The sequence below is a fragment of the Mastomys coucha genome, unplaced genomic scaffold (genome assembly GCF_008632895.1).
Source record: "Mastomys coucha isolate ucsf_1 unplaced genomic scaffold, UCSF_Mcou_1 pScaffold15, whole genome shotgun sequence".
NCBI lineage: Eukaryota > Metazoa > Chordata > Mammalia > Rodentia > Muridae > Mastomys > Mastomys coucha.
Genome location: NW_022196897.1, coordinates 92289479 through 92306560, shown reverse-complemented (window position 1 = coordinate 92306560; position 17082 = coordinate 92289479). Strand labels below are relative to the sequence as shown.

Sequence of the window (17082 nt, the reverse complement as noted above, 5' to 3'; positions counted from 1 at the left end):
CTCTCTCTCTCTCTCTCTCTCTGTAGGAGGTTAAGTATACATGTTTGTATGTGTGCATATCCATGTTGTGTGTATGCAATGTGGAGGTCAGAAGTCAGCAACTAGTGACTGCCTCTGTTGCTCACCACACCGTTTCTTTTGCATAGGTGTCTCTCATTCAACTCAAAGATCAGTAGTTGGACGGGGTGATGGGGTGGCTGACCAGAAAGCCCCTGGTATCCTTCTTCCATTTCTGCACTCCCACTCAATGATAGGATTACAAGGGTACCACAAGCTGGCACAGCTTTTACATGGGTGCTGTAGATCTGAACCCAGGTCCTCATGCTTGAACAGCGAGGAGCTCTTTACCAACTCAGCTACCTCTTCAGCATCCCAGCCAAGTCTGGTGTTAAAAGGGGGATCTTTATGGTGGCAAAAGTGAAGCCAAGATGGTCAATGTAGTAAAGACTCAATTCTATTGAATGAGTGTAAAGGTGAACAACTGGATAAATGAAGGAGAAAACAAATGCCCCAAATAAGGCACTCATGTCAGTTTGAAAGAGAAGGCAATTGTTTCTGCTGTTCAATATTACTCATTCAGAAAGATTTCCATCCTTTGAGTCCAAGATTTGGAATCAATAGATAGAGCTAATAGTGTGGCCATTTATTATCTGAGGGAGGTTTCTGTATTTCTTCTTCATTGCATCTCTTCATCCGAACGTTTTTTTCACCCCTACGCCCCTCAGGCAAATCACTGCTGTTTTGACAGCTGGCTTTGTAGAGGCCACTCTTTATAAACGAGCCATGGCCTGGGCCCATCCAGGATGTGTGTTTGCATCTTCTCAGGCCTCCCAAGCCACTGGGTCAGATGAAAGAATCTGTGCTAATAATTTATGTGTAGGCCTAGCTCTCTCCTTTGCATCCAACAAGAAAATCAAGGGGCAGCAGGGCGCTGCTGACCTCCTCTCCTTTGAGGCCAATCTGACTGAATTCCAAACCCACAGAGACCTCAGCGATCAGAGAGCCCTTCTTCCACTGGAATGGGAAGCTGAAACCTTACAAGACTATACAAGTGCACTAAGTTCACCCGCTGACTTAGTGACAGCAAGGGATGCCTGCTTCTGCAGACCAATCCTCTGCTCCTCCACTCTGTCACACAGGGGCGGGGTCAGTGTTTGAAGACTAGGCCACTCTTGGAGCTTACTTTACAGATCAGAAGACTTCAGTTTAGAGAGGCTGAGAGGTTTTCCTGAAGAACACTGATCTTTCAGTAACCACGTGGGTGGATTCCTAAAAGCAGGTAACATCGAATAATGTACAAGGCACACAGAACAAATCTCTTATTTCAGAAACTGATGGCAGCTCACATTTCATCCTTGGGATACTCTCTCCATTTTTCTTTGAAACTAATATATCTCTTAAAGGCTCATACATTAGAGACTTCCTTGCCAACTGATGGGCCTTTGGTAAGTGAGTGGGTCCTGCAGGCACTGGCCTGATCGATGGATTAATCTCTTAATGAATTCACAATAAGGTGCTGTTATTGGGAGGCAGCACATAGTTAGGAGAATTGACTCACTGGGTTTTGCCCTGGAATGATATATCTTCTCCCTACCTCTTCCTCTCTGTCCTTCTGCTCCCAGGCCACCATGAATTGACAATCTTCCTCCTACACACTCCATTACTGCCATGACATTTTACCTGGCTCACACCCAAAGTAAAGGAGCCATAAGACGATGGACTGAGACCTCTGAGATCAGAAAACTAAATAAATCTTCCCTCCTCCGATCTGTTTCTCTTGAGTTTGCTCTCGGGTTTGTCACGGTGATGACAGTTTGACTAATACATTCCTCTGTTCTCTTTTAGCCCTTTCTGTGATAGTTCTCAGCCATTTTCTTTCATTGCGTTCATCTGTTGGGCCATTTAAATGGTGACTTTAAATCAGAGATCGGGTAAATCAGAGAGTGGTAGAAACAACCTCCCTGAGACATCTGGAGTTTTTCCAAACTTTACTTCATTCTCCGAAACAATTCATGAAATATCTTTAGTAATACCCAGAATACCAATATTTGGATACCATTATCTCAAATTTTCTTTAATGTGTCAATAGATAAAGGGCTACATTCATTTCACTTAATAAAAAGACATCCCTACTTCCTCTCAAATAGCAAAGTGGTTTGTCAAAGGTTTGCAGGGTAAGTTTTCCTAAGCTGTTATAATATGCAAGCTTACCGAAACGGCAGCTTCATCTCTACATGGTTCAGAAACACCAGCCTTTATTGTTTTTAATGGAGATTGTTCTCCTCACAGAGAGCTGCGTTTCCTTCTTGAACAACAGCCAAGGTTATTTGGCTCTTTAATGTTGAAAACAAAGGTCAGAAGTTTCTTTGAAAAATAAGCTATATGTATTTATTAATTTTTATTAGTTCTTTGGGAGTTTCAAGTTTGATACAATGTGTTTAGATCATAAACTTTTTAAAAACTGAATTCCTTTATCATTTTTCACAGCAGTCTTCCCAGAGTGAGAGCCTCTGCTTCAAACAATAAGATGTAGACTGTCCGAGGACAAAGCAATAGATCACGTGTCCTCCATACACACGACACACAGGTGAGCCTACCCACACGCAGGAACACAGTCAGACCCACAGAAAAGTAGATAAAAAATAGACTTAAATCACAGTGAAGAAATCTGAATATTAGAGCTAATAATGAAAATTTGCACAACAGAATTAAAAAGTAAAAAGAGTTAAACTCAAAGAACTATGCTCCAGCCATAGCAGAAGTTTTGGATGGCTTTGGAGAGAAGTATCTAAATCCCAAGTTAAGTTACAACCTACAAAAAGGATCCATCTTCCTTCAGTCTACCTCATTGTCACAGCACACTAAAGTCTATCTGCCCACAATGGACTTAAGCTCAATTGGGACCAACAAACACAAAGAGAAGTAAATAGATCCTATTACATCTGAGAAGTTTATTTCCATGCTCAGAAAAAAAAATTATTAAGGTGTATGAACTAGAGTAATAGGAAATGACTGAAATTGGCAATCAAGGAAAATCCCTTTGAAGCAAATCAACCAACATATTTTCTCTTGTCTGCTCACCCTTAGAGCAATGATCAGTAACGATTCACTAAAGACTGACACCTCTAGTCCCATGTAGCATAAGCGAGCAGGAAGCACATCCAGCCACACACAGAAGAGATGTTAAAATGGTGTCTCAAGCATTTAGCTTCTTTAAAATCTGTTTTCATAGGAACACTCAGACACAGCACTCTTCCACGGTTCGCTGACTGGGTTTTTAAAAGCCTGTCCTTGTATTCAAACATCTTTCTTAAAAATGTGTTTATTTAGCTTCCCTGCCTTAGTGAGGATAGCACAGTGAGGCTCTACTATGGAGACAACTGTGAGGAAGCAGAATACATGCAAGCCTGAAAGCCAGTTGTTGTCCAGGGATGGCCTGAAGCACTTTTATAACACTTATCTGCTTAGGCTCTATGTTTGAGGTTGTCATAACACAATGGCTGAAAGAAGCGGATATCTGGCCTACAGCTCTGCCAGGGAGGTCAGCGCTCACTGACACGGGGTCCCCAGGAGCTCCTGGGGCTACCCCTTACCTCAGGGCTCACATCTATCGTCATTCCATATGTCCATCACAGACTTTCCATGGCCAGTTCCCAAATACTCAGATCCTTGGGGGGGGGGGGACTTAATGGAGCTCTTCTCTTAGTTCCCCAAAGACAACATAACAATAGAACTCAGAAGTTACTCAAGGTTCTATCTGCCCCAGAGATAGACCACTTCTGTTTGCATAGTGGTACATATGAAAGGATTCTGAGAAAACTTTATTGGAAGTGAAATTCACTAGGAAACTTAAAGAAAAAAAATATGAAAAATAGTCTGCTATGGTTGAAGAGAGATTGCAGATGGGGGAGTGGGTAGGATTCTGGCTTGAGGTGCTTACCATCTAAGTCCTTCAAACATGATTAGAAATATACCATCCTAGAAGTTGAACTGTACATACCTTTTAGTCAAGTCACCATAGGGCCTGAGACCCACAACCTCTTTAGCCAGTTCCTCTGAAATCTGCTGATCTGAGAATTATGTAAGGAATCTTCTTTATTTTTTCTTTCTTTCTTTCTTTTATATTTTTTTTCCAATTTCCTACCCCTTTGAGGTCAGATTCCAGTCTCCAGCTGAGGAGATTCTGACTTTCCGGGCCTGTGTGGGCCATGACCTTAAAGGAAAACATTTTCTATCTGCACTTCCCCTTTCTTAGCAATTAGATAAGATCTCTGTAGCTTAGAAAAGTACCTGGGCAAAGAGCTGGAAGAGAGGCCTCTTGCCTGTTTTTATTCTACCCCATGGGCAGACAAAGTCCATCCTGTCACAGTGCTGCACAGTGCATCTCCAGAGAGAATAGGCTTTAACAGCTAGAAGAGAGTCTCTCTTTCAGCAGACATAACAGGAGATGCTTACCACTCTGTACCAGTGGGTTCCAGTTCCAAACAAACCTGTCTTTCTATCATTTGATGACCACTGACATCAACAAATAGACTAACTTATTAAGGAAGCCTCCTGGGCTGTCTTCAGGAATCTCAACATGCCAATTTCAGATTGGCAAAAAGATGAAAATCAAGCATGTTCAACAAGAAAGTTTTCTGATCATGCTCCAAGATGGGTTCTGTCTCTCAGATCTTTGGAGTTCAACATCACTATATACCCTTTTAAGCCTGACTTGTTTATGCTAGGAAAAACTCACCCACTGTCCATTATTAGAAGGAGCCTATAGATTGTGTATGGTATGGCAAGAGATGAAACAGAAGAAAGGAAGGAAAGATAGAAAGGAAGGGGGAACAGTTAAAAAAAATCAGGAATAAGATACAAAGCGTTGGCAATACGGCTCAGCTGGTCTAAGGCTCTTGCTGCTAAGCTGACAACCTAAGTTCCATCTTGGGAATCGAATCAGTTCTCAAAAGATGTTCTCTTGGCAGGGTGGTGGTAGCACACACCTTTAATCTCAGTACTTACAAGGCAGAGGTAGGTGGATCTCTGTGAGTTCAAGGCCAGCCTGGTCCACAAAGTGAGTTCCAGGACAGCCAGGGCCACAAAGTGAGTTCCAGGACAGCCAGGGCCACACTGAGAAACTCTGCCTCAAAAAAGTAAAAGCAAAAGAAAAAAAAGTCCTTTAACTTCCATGTGCATGCCATGGAATGCACACACATGCATGCATACACCAAATAAATAAATGTTAAAAAAATTAATACAGAAAACAAGGCAATCAGGGGTACAGTATTTTAAAATGTCACCCAAGGCTACAATGGCCAAACTAAGCCATATCACAATAATAAACTACAGAAAGTCACACCAAATCGATTCCATTTTAGAAAAATAGTAGACGACTCTCCTGAAGATGCTATGCAAAGGCATTTATAGACAAATGGAACACTCTGGGTACAGCCCTCCATCACAGCACAACCCTCCCAGTTCGGACCACGTTTGCATCTTTCTCTGGGAAGCCGAATACTCAGGAGAGGTAGAATTTAGATCCTGACTGGTGGACAGTCATTAGTCTACTTCCCTCACCAGTGGCTGTTTAAGGAGTCATCCTAGGAGACATAGGGGATGTCTACGGAAGGGCTCTGGGGACACTCATCACCTATACAACGAAGCCTATGAATGGGAATTGCTCTTCTTCCACCAAACACCTGCCCTGTTGTCACGCTACATGTGGAAATGTGTCAGTCATTCTCCATCATTTGGGATAAAGTCACACATGATGTTCACACATGAGAACAGGCAAGAGAATACCTGAGAGAAGTAACCTGATTCCCTTTTGTCCTGAAATCCTGACTTGCCGGATCTCCAAAAATGCTTCTTTAAAGATTTGTTATGTGAGACAAATCTCTTTCTGCTTAAATCAGAAGCCTCCCACCTGACTCATATTTATGCTTCCATAACCTTTAGGGGTATTTGAATCAAACAGTTCCTTGCATATCTTTGCTGCAAAAAAGTTAGATTCTGATTGGATTTTCTGCCTCTGGCAAGAAGACATCAAAAGTCAAATGATGATGGCAATTATGAGGTTAAGAGCCAAAACACACAACACTTACCCTCCACCAGACACCACCCAGAAACCCTTTACATACCAACCGGATTAATCCTAATAACAACCTTCTAAAGTAACAACTGTAATCTGTCTTTACAGACAAGTGAGGTCCACAGAGGTTGCGATGAAGAGTACGGCAGAGAGAGCCGGGTTGATGGCATGTATGCAGAAGGCATCTTTAACTTGAGGAGTCTCAGGGTCATGATCAAGGGGATGAACTGGCTGGGGAAGTCCCACCAAGCTCCACTGCTTAGGATGCAGTGTGATTCAGCACATTTAAATTAGAATGGAGAAATCAAAGTTTTGAACGACCTGCCAGGACTGTGAGGAAAGAAAAGTTTAGAGCACCAGAGCTAGGAGCCACAGGAAACTGAGCTGCCTGGGATTTTAAACATCTAACTGGGTAAATTAAACTGACTAGTTTCTGCAGCTGTACTCCTGCCTAACGAAACAAGGATTCAAAGCACTTCCAAAGTCAATTCCCATCAGACTGACGACAAGCATAATTACTTAAATATTTAGGATCATAAAGCAAAGGTTATTTGCTTCCTACATCCTATCAGAGCCTTATTTATGCACTAGCCTTGATTTACCTCACAGCTACGCTGAGGACCAGCACCAATAGACGTGGATCACAGCATCCACAGAACCACCTACAATGCCAAGGAGATTTAACAATCTCACCAAGACAAATCTGCAGCAATTTCAGGAACCTTCTGATAGAGACTTTGAAAATGTAGATTCCCAACAAATAGATAAATAAATAATAAATAAATAAATAGTAATCAGACATATTTGCTCAGTTCGTTAACTTTCTTTCTATCATAGTCAGAGATAATAGACATCACATGACCTAGTACGAATGCCACTAGAACAGAAAAGGAAAAGGCCCAGTATGTGAGTGACTGTGGCCCTGCTCTACCATACTGCACATATTGCTAATCAGTCACCACAGATCTTCCAGTGAGTCTGGATAGACATGAGGGTACTTCTTAACAATGTGAGTCAGAGTTTGTCAATGGGATTAACTCTCTGTGGTACTTATCTGAAGTCATCTCTGAATGTGAAAAGGGGGCGGGGGTGTTCAGATCTTTCCCTACTAGTAAAGCAGGAAATAGAACCAGAGTGGTTGGCTTCATCAAGACTGCTAGCAAGGATCAGTCCACCCGGCTTAGGAATCAACTGCTTTTTCCTAATAAAGGAAATCCAGACAGCAATCCTAAGCATATTTATTAACCCCGCACCCCTCAGTATGGGTCATTGCCATCAGACATGGATCTGTCAGTCTTACATTAACATAAGCTACTGCATCTTGGGTTTTCAATAGCACAGTAATGCCAATGATTCTGGAGATAAGAGCTAATGCTGGGATTCTGAGAACCAAGCCCCATGTCCAGCAGATGCTTTTAAAAGAATTTCACTCTCAACGGTTGCTTGCTCAGAAGAAATTCATTTTACATTTAAAAAAAGAGAGAGAGAAAGCAAACAAGGAGGCATTCAATTGAGCGAGCCTTTTCTTAATTTATTTTAAGGTAATCTCTTACATTCATCAACAATTTCTCTAAGAGGTGGGGTTCATGGAAGGAGATCTTATGTGATTTCCCTGTATGCTCCTCTCTACACTGGGGTAAAACATAAAATAATGCAATGGTGATAAGACCAAAAAGAAGAGCTTTATAATAGTCAGGACACGCCAACCAAGTTTAAATTAAATTACACAGCCTGCTAATCTTTATGATGGGATAAAATGTCTTCCAACATTATGCATTATACTAAAATTTGCAATGAGTCCTCCTTCTCGCTTCCTGATCTGCTATGACCCCACTCTTTACTGCCCACCCTCCTACTTCTTCATTAAGATAGCTCATCTTCAACCCCAAAAGCATTATTTCTGCTGACTGGAGAGGGAGGGTATGATTCTGTGCAAGATTTCATTTTTATAGCTATTGTTAAGTTGTGTGTATCTATGTTTCACACCAGGCATAAGAAAACAGTATTACGAATACCAGGCATATTTTTCTAATACCATAAGCACAATTTTTCTAAAAGGATAGAATCAAATATACACATGGCTAGAGGGATTTCAAAAAGCAGTAACTCCGAGGAGTGATGCTCCATTTTGAAGATGGATGCTAAGCACTGCATGTTCGATGTTCAATGAAGCAGCTGTAGCAGAAACTCCAGATTTTCCGAGTCTAAGAGTGACAGGAACCCCGCTGCAGGATGAGCCTGAGCATCTGGGGTGTGCCCTTGCCCAGTTGGTAGGGTTCTCACACTCAATGGGGGATGGAAAGATTATTAATGAGAACAGAAAGACCTTTGTCTAAGGGCAGGGACAATCTCAGTCTTGAATCTCCATCTTTGATAAAACTAAGAAATAGGAAAGGAAGGCAAGGACATCTCAGACAAGTTTCTTGTTTCTTCCTCCTCCTGTCACAGGAGAGGTTGTGTGCCCAAGGACAACCATGGAACCATGTCTGAGCTTACTGAAAGGCAGGACCGTTCTTAGCAGCATGCTCTTCTCTTCTCTCCATCTCCCTCTCCCTGCTCTCTCTCCTTTTATTTATTTGTGGGAATAGAAAAGTGTGTGTGTGCGGAGGGGCGGGGGTATGTGTGTGCACAAGCCTGCATGTGTGTCAGAGGACAACTGAACAACTTTTTAGAGGCAATTCTTTCCTTCTGGCATGTGGGGCCCCAAAATGGAACTCAGGCTATCAGACTTGGCAGGAAGTATGTATGGATCTACACTCTGAGCTATGTCACCCTAGGTAAGGAGGAGCTAACAGCTAACATCTGTAAACTAAGGCAATAATGGCCAACAATGAAGAGCTGCCTAGAGAAAGACTACAGAGATCCATACAATAGACCTTTCTCCTGCTAATGTGTACTATTAGGTGAGAATCAGAAGATGCTCTGAGATGCACTCTGGCTGCTTCCCAGTATCTAATAATAACACCTCAAAACTGTTGAGAATCAGCCTCTATCCCTAGTAGCCATCTGTGCATGACCACTCCCTGGACAGTTACCCCAGACCACTTAAAATTCTCTCCAAACTGGTTTATAAATCATTTTCATAATAATGTAATGGTTGTAATGACTTAAAAGTCCTAAAAATATAGGATTCTATGGTCAGATCATTTCACAGGCATCCTTGCAGTCCCACTAACCAACAAATAAACCCAAATAGCAAAACAGCAAACATGCTACACCCTGACCAGACAGGGCTGAACTTCAATCACTCTATCCATATTCGTAGAAGGCTTGTATGCCCCAGGACATACCTCTCTGTTTCGGGTAGAGATTCTGTTCTTTATGTGGTTATTCTTTGTAGGGCTTTCTGTCTTATCTGAACCAGTGTTGACTGGTTAAACCCTTTAGTTCCTGAAAGTGAACTGCCATTATGACCACCATGACTACTGCTCTGAGCTGTTGGCTGGCTATGAGCTCCAAATTCAAGTGACAGAAGGAAATGAGTAGGTAGAGCTCAACAAGCCCCAAATCCCAAATGACTGAATAATACAGTTAACAGAGTTAGAAAACAGAACAAAGGCTTTCTCATTCGGGACATCTTACAGAAGAATCCAAGCTCAGAGGTTCTCTGCTTTATAGTCTCCTCGAAACTAGAGAGAGTACTTGTCTACCCTATTTCCAAGCTAAGCTGAGAAGCACAAAAACTAAATGAGATGCATGCATATGAGCAGGAAAAGAACGACAACACAGTTTACTTATACAAGAGCACTCTGAAATTAATGGGGAGAATCTACGCGAGTTTGTTTGCTGTGTGGTTGGTTGGTTTAATTCCCTATTTCTGAAATTTGGACTGACTTTTAAAAACTCTGTGGGGAAAAAGTTTGTTTCAATTTCATAATGCATATGAAATTTGTCACAATAACACCTAAATCTAGTAGATCAATAATGCATGTGATAGTTGCTTAATTATTTACTCCAGATCTAGCAAATGTAGTTCTAATACAAACTGCAAATGTAAACAAAGTTGAGATATGCATGGAGTATGGCCAAGATCAACAGTTATTTACCCCCAAAATGATACTCTTTTTTTTTCCCTGGAGAATCATAAAAAAGAAATTCCCTCAAATATCTAAAGTTAGTGACATTTTGGGTGAGGAAATACATATCTTTGTAAGTATGTATGTTTTACAGGCTACTAAGACACTGAAAACCAAGTGCCTTAAATATCCCTTGTTTCAAAATACTATGTATGAAAACGACACATAGAAAGTGGTGAGCTCAGAGAAGCAAAGGCCATTTAGCTTCACGGGCATAAAAACATTCAGCAAACACGGGTAACAAAAATGTGGTGGTGTGACCAATAAACAAAATGCAAATTCATTGGAGGATACATCTATTAGCAGAGAAGACTAGGGTTCCTGCAGCCTTGTGGCAGTAGTGGTACCGTCTGCAGAGCACTAAGCTTGAGTCCACGGGGCCCTGGGCATGACCCTTCACACTGCCATACAAAAGCAATTTCTGGACAAACAGCATCCCTGACCAGGAATAACATATTAGAAAAAGAGTAGAGCATTCCAAACCAAACTGAAAAACCACCCTACTCCCTTCACTTAGTCATAGAACAAAAAAGGAAAGACAAATAAAAACAAGGCAAAGCAAATATAAGGATGTAATGTGTGCTCTGAACCAAATTCCCCCCCTATTTAAGTGTAATTCTGAACGTCCGTCAGTGATTCTCAGTGGACCTGTAAGACCCAGTGTGACGCTTCCCAGTGTCCCCCCTCAGTTCTAATTAGACAGAAGTTCATTAGACTTGGGGTCTGGCTAATAGTGCTGTGATATTTTGTGTCCATGTTCTTTACAATAAAGTTTTAATTAAAAAAATAGATTTTCTTTTTAACGTTGAATGCACAACTCTAGAATATATCTTCAATTTTCCACAAGGATTGACTTAGCTAGGCTAGGAATATACACTGAACCTAAGTGTTCAGCAATTCAGGACCACCAGACCTATGATTTTGATCCAATAGATGCTGGCCAAAAATCTGGCAGACTTTCTTTACATTTTTGTTACTAATATTCACAAATTTTATAAGTGAGATACCAGGTAGAATATTTAGGAGCCAAGAAAATACAGGTAACTGAAATCTCTCTGTGTTTTCTAATCTTTGCTAGGTGAAGCAAACACTGGCAATGAGACAAACAAAGCCCCTTTCCATTCTACTGGCCTCTGGTCTGAGAGCTTCGAGTCCCACGTTCACCCTTCCTGTGTGCCACAGAGCAGAGCTGAGTGTACAGACCCTGCCATTACAATCATGTGACCCAGAATACAGTCACCTCTCAAAGTTGCCTTCCTTATAAAAACAACAGCAAAAGTGAAGGTGATATGCTGTGGTCCGATTGAGTTGGACCTCGAGAGCCAACTGCAATACATGGTTCACAACTAGATCCCAACAGAAAAATCAAAGTTACTACAAAGAACCGTATTGGAGCTGAGGAGATGGTACAGTAGGTAAAACAGAATGAAGACCCAAGTTGAAATCCTTAGAACCAAAGTAAAGTGGGGCTTGGCAAGCTCATCTTTAACCTCAGTTTCCTAAGGTGAGATGGAAGCAGAAGTTCCTGAAGCTTGTGGTCAGCTCACTGGGAGGACACAGCAGTGAGCGAGAGATCCTGTCTCCATATGAAAAATGAGGACCACTGCCTTCTGACTTCTGCACATGTTCTGTGGCACAGATGTGCTCTCTCTCTCTCTCTCTCTCTCTCTCTCTCTCTCTCTCACACACACACACACACACACACACACAGTTGCAAATGTTTGAGAGAGGCATGCAAATGAGATATTGGAATTGCCATGTCTAATCCATTCATATTTCTTGACTTTGATCAATGCAGTGAGTTCATGCAAATTAACAGCTGTGTTCTTCAAACTCATTGAAGTATGTGTGTGCTCATGTCTGCATGTAGCAGGAAGATGGAGAAACTGAGAGCTAGAGAGGGTATGAAAGGAGCAAAGCAAATGAAACAAAACTTTGGAGACCCCACATGGGGCACGCATGGGGATTCACTGTAGTATTCCTGCAACTTTTATGAGATTTGAAGATATCTGCAAATTGAGAAATAAAAAAAAAAAAATGTGGATTAAAAAAAAAATCACTCATCAAGCCTGCATGCTGGAGTGAGAAGTACTGTTTACACAGGCAATGAGCCTGACCCCATGAGGCACTTCTGGTAGTTCACCTCAGACTCCATACACTTTCCAGTCCCCAGGCTGCTAGCCGGGCCTGCATGTCGGAATGGCCGTATTGAATTCCAGGGAGGGTGCTGTAATTATGTCCTCCCCTTTCATCTGCCTCTCAGGACTCCAGATGAGAGTGTGTAGGATAAGCTAATGATTTGCCACGCATCTCTGATGACCACTGCATTATGTGCATCATAATATTTCCATTTCTTCTTCCTGAGCACAATGACACACTGACAGCAAGGTCAGTTATGTTACTAGAAGGGATTTTTAATGAAAACAATTATAAATTTAAAATAACTGTGTTTAAAGCATTTAACAGTCACCGGGGTCAAGTGATTACAACAGTTACAAGCCCCATGGGACATGTTCACACCAAAACAAAGTGAATGAATTACCTCAGCTGGCACATGCAATCACTAAGTGACCACAGGGGTCAGGCAGCATGGAACCCTGAAGAGGTTCGCATAAAACCAATAATGAAAATTTATCAGTCAAAGGTGGTGAGGAGAAATGACAAGAATCACTGAGTCGAGTGATATACTAGAAGCAGAACGGAGTCTCTACAGAGCTAGAAAGGCCAGGGAAATGTCATTCAAAAACCCAGGGGACAGCTGGGATCAAGATTCCTGGAAACAATAGGCAGACAGACTGGGTAAGGCAGGGGGATTAAAATGGAAGTGATCTATGCAGCATCATCAAGTTCCAAGCCAAACCAAAGGATATGAGATTGCAGTCCTCGTGCAAGAACTTTATCACATGATGTAAATGCATCTGAATGTGTCTCATGTAAGATGCTGAGAGGATGGGATGCTCACAAGTAAATGACAGTCATCTCTAACATTTGCATGTGCATGGCACTGGGCATTTTTCAAGGATGCTCTTTAAAGTTCATCCAATTCTGTGTTTCCTTCTTCATCTAGAGAGAGGTGGCAAAGGCAAGCTACACACAGAGAAGAATATGAAGGACGTGAAGGAAGGTAGACATTTATGGAAAGGTATTAATTCCTAAAGATTTCACCAGTGAGCCAATAGTGAGGAGCCCAGAAGTCTCAAAAGTTCTGCACGCCTGAAATCAGAACACAGGATGCAAGAAGAAAGACAACTGGGAGGGCCACAGGGAGTTTCACTCAGTGAAACACAGGGAACTTTTGAATTGGGCTTTTAAAAATAAGCAAGAGTTCTCAGAAAGGTGGGTTGTGAATGACATCCATGGAGCGGGATCAACTCAAACAAGTATTTATTATTCTAGTTACAGAGTACTCATTCGGTCTAAGGACAGAAGCCACAGGACAAAACAGGTGAACTACCGTCCTTTTTCAAATCTTTTTATTAGTTCTTTGAGAATTTTACACAATATTCATTTACCCCTGCCCCAGCTCCTGCCAGAACCACCCCTTCCTTTCAACCGCCTGCAAATAACTTTCTGAAAGTTAAATATTTTTGTGGGTTCTTCTGTCTTGTTTAGTGTGTGTGTGTGTGTCTATGCATCTGTGTGTCTGTGTGTTTACTTGCTTTACACAGCATCCAGAACTCATGGTGATCCTCCTGTCTGAATGTCTTGAGTTCCAGGACGAAGGTCTTGGCCACCATGCCCAACAATCTCTTCCTGTATTCCTTCTCTCCCTTTCTCCTCCATCCTTTTCTCAACAAGGTCTTACACTGCAGCCCAGGAGGGCCTGTAGTTCACAATCTCCCTGTCTCCATCTCCTGAGCACTGGGATTACATGCATATGCCACCAAGCCTGGCCTGTCCCTACACAATCCAATTCAAGGGCACTGCATATGCCACCATGCCTGGCCTGTCCCTACACAATCCAGATTCAAGGGCACTGCCACTCTAAGACTGACACTTGGGTTTTCATTCAATTTTCTCTTCTTGATTACATGGTTTAAAAAAGTTGGTTGGGTTTCTAAAGGTTTGGCTGGGTTTTAGAAAAGTTTCTATTTGTAAAGAGGTTTTCTTAATTTTAATTTTAATAACATGATTTAAAAAAACAGTAAAGTTCTTTAATATCTCAGCCACTTCAAGGGAAATCTTGATCTAACTTTTTCTCTTAGGCTGATACAGTGAGGAGTATACATGTCGCTTGCCTTGCGGAGTACAGCACTCTCAGAAATGGAAAATACATTTAGAATTTTAGCTTTAGAATCCACAGCTGGAAGCATAAACTGAAGGACATTAACTCTGGCTGCTGCCCAGCTCTTGCACTGGCTGCCATGTGACCCCGGGTGGTCCTCCCACCTCTCTGGATCTCCATCCATCTGTCAATAAGACAGAGCTAATATTGTCTGCTCACATCAACCTCCCTGGACCATTATAGAGCATTAATGAGCTAATACATTCAAAGGTACTTTGAGTTCTTTGCATAAAAGCTGTCATATAAATTACAGGCATTATAATTAATGTAATGTAAGAAAATGGCTACCCATAACACAGAGGGACAGGTTCACACAGATCACAGAAGACCTGTTAGCATACCCTTGGGTCAAGGACCCTGTCTAATGGGATGAAACCCAATGCTGCCTGTTCATTTGATAACATGTTTGGCTTCAGTTTCTTTCCAAGGAATTTGACTTAATTGTACAACCAGTCTGAACCACACTTTAATTTTGTCTTTACTGAGAAAATGTACCTATATAGACCAATCATAAAATAATTCATTTCTAGGACAAAGAGTCTTCAGCATAAAGACAAGTAGATAATAGGCACAAACCAACTTATTTGGATTAAGCAAACACTCATATCTGACATTATTACAGACAGGAATACAAGATGCATGATTGCCACTGTATAGACTATGTAGGTAACTCATAAGAACCTGATGAAATACTAGATTTACAGACCATGAAAAACAAAAACAAAAAACCCAGACTGACAAGATAACTCAGTCAATAAACTACTTGCAAAGTATGTTAGTATTTGTACAGGCTGGTTTTGTGTGTCAACTTGACACAGGCTGGAGTTGTCACAGAGAAGGGAGCTTCAGTTGGGGAAATGCCTCCATGAGATCCAGCTGTGGGGCATTTTCTCAATTAGTGATCAAGGGGTAGGGCCCCTTGTGGGTGGTGCCATCTCTGGAGTGGAAGTCTAGGGTTCTATAAGAGAGCAGGCTAAGCAAACCAGGGGAAGCAAGCCAGTAAGAAACATCTCTCCATGGCCTCTGCATCAGCTCCTGCTTCCTGACCTGCTTGAGTTCCAGTCCTGACTTCCCTTGTGATCAACAGCAATGTGGAACTAAGCCAAATAAACCCTTTCCTCCTCAACTTGCTTCTTGGTCATGATGTTTATGCAGGAATAGAAACCCTGACTAATACTGTATTCATTGTCAATTTGATATACTCTAGAATCACTTGGGAAAGGAGTCTCAATGAGGGGTTGTCTAGATTAGTGCCTGTGCGTAAGGCTGGGGAGGGTTGTCTTGATTAGTGGAAAGACCTAGCCTACAATTGGTGGCGCCATTCCCTGAGTGGAGGATTCTGGATTGTATAAGAGTGTGAAAAACAAGCCAAGTGAAAGCACATACTCGCTAATTCATTGCTCTCTGTTGCTAACTGTGGATGGGCTATGTCTAGCTGTTTCAAGTTCCTGACACTGTGACTCTCCCACCACGGGGATGGGCTATACCCTGGAATGCTGAACCAAAGGCTCAGCAAGACACTGCCTCCATGAACAGTGATGAGGCACTTAGTGCCAGCTTCAGGGTAAACCACCCTTGTCCTATCTTACAACTGTGCCCCTTTACTCCTCTATTAAGTCTAACTAGTTAGCGGCCATAAAGTGACTGAACTTGACATCCATTCATCCAAGGCTCTCCTTTTGGGGATAAACCAGGTGCCTCCCTTGTGAACAGACCTTACTGAACCGCTTTTTGTTCAAAATGGCAGATTCCAACCTTCTCAGCACACCAATCCACTTCCTTTTTTTTTTTCTATTTAAAGATAACCAAAAGCCTTAAATAATCAAGTTATGCCTCAAATGTATTATATGATGGCTCTAAATATGAGCTGATCCCTGTCCCTGACAGCCTGGCTAAAGGCTGGTGTGCTGGAGTTACAAGGATCAATCTAGAAGGAGGAAAAGGGGACACTGGAGGGGAGAGCACGTGATGAGAGTAAGAAAGAGGAATGACAGAGAGCTGATGGGAGATGGAGAGGAGGTCAGAGGTCAACCAGAACCTGAGATGCCAAGGATGTTTGGTCTGACATGCTTATAAAGCGGCAGTCTCAGGTGTGTGATGGGAAGACAGAGCCAGGGTACTCAGAGTCTCTCTGTTCTGCAGAGGGGGAATAGGCCAGTGACCACTGTGGCACAAAGAACTAGAGTGTTACTTCCCCAGATATCCTATTGGCCTCCTATGCCTTCCCAAGGGACTAGAAAGATGTAACCATTGGGTAGGAAGGGTATAGGGAACATTTTGCAAACATCACAGTGGCAGATTACCTTCTTCACCATAGTCTACTTGTGCTGGTTAATTCGCATGTCAACTTGACAAAGCTGGAGACATCTGGGAAGAGGGAACTTCAACTGAGAAAATGCCTCCATCGGATGGATTGGCCTGTAGGTGAGTCTATAATATTGGGGGTGCCAGCCCACTGTGGTTAATGTGGGTACCATCCTGTGGGTAATGTGGTTGTAGATTGTAGATAAAGCATAGAGAGCAAGACATTAAGCAGTGTTCCTCCATGGCCTCTGTATCAGTTCCTGCCTCTAGGTTCTTGCCCTGACCTCCATAAGCGATGGACTGTGACATGGAAATATAAAGCCAAATAAACCTGCCTTCAA

At 42.1% G+C, this 17082-nt stretch overlaps 1 protein-coding gene and 1 long non-coding RNA gene across 9 annotated transcripts in view; one reads left to right on the top strand and one right to left on the bottom strand.

The window, feature by feature from the left end:
* Nucleotides 1–17082, bottom strand: part of Mpped2 (metallophosphoesterase domain containing 2) — a 183474-nt gene that overhangs the window by 101254 nt on the left and 65138 nt on the right. The window contains exon 1 of one of the 8 annotated variants that reach the window (XM_031371294.1): nt 3594–3716. The exons of 6 other annotated variants lie outside the window; for them this stretch is intronic. The gene's annotated coding sequence lies outside the window, so the exon portion shown is untranslated. Of the gene's footprint in view, nt 1–3593; nt 3717–17082 lie in introns of those variants that run through there. One more of the 8 variants, XM_031371290.1, reaches the window with a different exon arrangement.
* LOC116090612 lies at nt 2489–6871 on the top strand. The gene is made up of 2 exons (XR_004118747.1): nt 2489–2587; nt 6185–6871. It is a non-coding gene; the product is annotated as an uncharacterized LOC116090612 (long non-coding RNA).